Here is a 2059-nt window from a genome sequence, read left to right on the forward strand (position 1 = left end):
GATCATGTGAAAGCAAAATTCCCTTGCATGTGATTGGGTATAATTCGCAAAGTAAAGCTTCCCCTCATTTAAAAGCTCTGGAGCAAATGCCGTTGCAGAGTTCACAGTCTATTTGCCTTTAGTAAAACAGCCTCACTGTACTATTCCTCTGTATTCTACGCTGCCATCACTTACTTTTTTCTTTCTTTGGCATCATAAAGGGCCATAACACAAAATATTGGCTCAATTTCTATTTCAAACCTAAAGGAGACAATGAATAAAACGTCAATAATGAGAATCCATTAAATATTTTAAAGAAGAAATCCAAGCATGGTATATTTTTACATAAACACATTGGTCCACTTGCTTCCCCGGATCACATGCTGAATGGTCGGCCTGCTGCGTTGTAAACACTGGAGGTCGGCCCAATCAGCATGGGCACCATTAAGAGAATATTGTGCGCCTTCTGAATAAATGCAAAGCGTTCTGGTAATTGGACAAGGTGGTGATATTGGGCGGTGATACCACACTCTTGAATGGAAAAAAAAAATTAATTTATTTCTTTTGTAAAATAAAACTTTTCTATGCTTTGTACTATTGCTGACAGCTGAAGTGTAAGCAAAACAATTGTGTTAGATATTGGTAATTGGTATTGGCGAGTACTAAAAAAAAAAGACCCTTATATACCACTTCAGCCCCCGGAAGAATTGGCTGCCCAATGACCGGCCATTTTTTGCATATCGGCACTGCGTCGCTTTAACTGACAATTGCACGGTCATTCGACGTTGCACCCCAAACAAAATTTACGTCCTTTTTTTTACCACAAACAGAGCTTTCTTTTGGTTGTATTTGATCACCTCTGCGGTTTTTATTTTTTGCGCTATAAACAAAAAAAAGAGTGCCAATTTTGAAAAAAAAAAGCAGTATTTTTTACTTTTTGCTATAATAAATATCCCCCAAAAATATATAAAAATATATATTTTTTCCCTCAATTTAGGCCGATGCGTATTCTTCTACATATTCTTGTTAAAAAAAAAAGAAGAAATCGCAATAAGTGTATATTGATTGGTTTGTGCAAAAATTATAGCGTCTACAAAATAGGGGATAGTTGCATGGCACTTTTATTATATATTTTTTTTTTACTAGTAATGGCGGCGATCTGCGATTTTTATCGTGACTGCGATATTGCGGCGGACACATCGGACAATTTTGACACTATTTTGGGACCATGTCATTTTATACAGCGATCAGTGCTATAAAAATGCACCGATTACTGTGTAAATGACACTTGCAAGGAAGGGGCTAACCACTAGGGGGCGAGGAAAAGGTTAAGTGTGTCCTAGGGAGTGATTCTAACTGTGTGGGGGCTGGGCTACATGTGACACGACACTGATTACTGCTCCCGATGACAGGGAGCAGTAGATCAGTGTCCTGTCACTAGGCAGAACAGGGAAATCACTTGTTTACATAGGCATCTTCCCCGTTCTGCTGGTCCGTGACACATCGCGAGACAACCTCGCGGTCATCGATTCCGCGGGTCCCGTGGGCACGGTCAAGGGGCTCGCAGCGGGCACGGTCAAGGGTCTCGCAGCGGCCACAGTCAAGGGTCTCGCAGCGGCACAGTCAAGGGTCTCGCAGCGGCACAGTCAAGGGGTCTCGCAGCGGGCACAGTCAAGGGTCTCGCAGCGGGCACAGTCAAGGGTCTCGCAGCGGGCACAGTCAAGGGTCTCGCAGCGGGCACAGTCAAGGGTCTCGGCAGGCGGGCACAGTCAAGGGTCTCGCAGCGGGCACAGTCAAGGGTCTCGCAGCGGGCACCGTCAAGGGTCTCGCAGCGGGCACAGTCAAGGGTCTCGCAGCGGGCACAGTCCAAGGGTCTCGCAGCGGGCACAGTCAAGGGTCTCGCAGCGGGCACAGTCAAGGGTCTCGCAGGCGGGCACAGTCAAGGGTCTCGCAGCGGGGCACAGTCAAGGGTCTCGCAGCGGGCACAGTCTAGGGTCTCGCAGCGGGCACAGTCAAGGGTCTCGCAGCGGGCACAGTCAAGGGTCTCGCAGCGGGCAAAGCAGTCAAGGGTCTCGCAGCG

At 46.7% G+C, this 2059-nt stretch overlaps 1 protein-coding gene across 5 annotated transcripts in view; it reads right to left on the reverse strand.

The window, feature by feature from the left end:
• The window catches only part of DOCK6 (dedicator of cytokinesis 6), a 163751-nt gene extending 163492 nt beyond the window's left edge, over positions 1–259 (reverse strand). For all 5 annotated transcript variants that reach the window (XM_040346475.1, XM_040346474.1, XM_040346472.1 and 2 more), the window contains exon 1: positions 175–259. The gene's annotated coding sequence lies outside the window, so the exon portion shown is untranslated. The remainder of the gene's footprint in view (positions 1–174) is intronic.
• Between the last annotated feature and the right edge of the window lie 1800 nt (positions 260–2059).

Source organism: Rana temporaria, chromosome 3, assembly GCF_905171775.1.
Source record: "Rana temporaria chromosome 3, aRanTem1.1, whole genome shotgun sequence".
Lineage (NCBI taxonomy): Eukaryota > Metazoa > Chordata > Amphibia > Anura > Ranidae > Rana > Rana temporaria.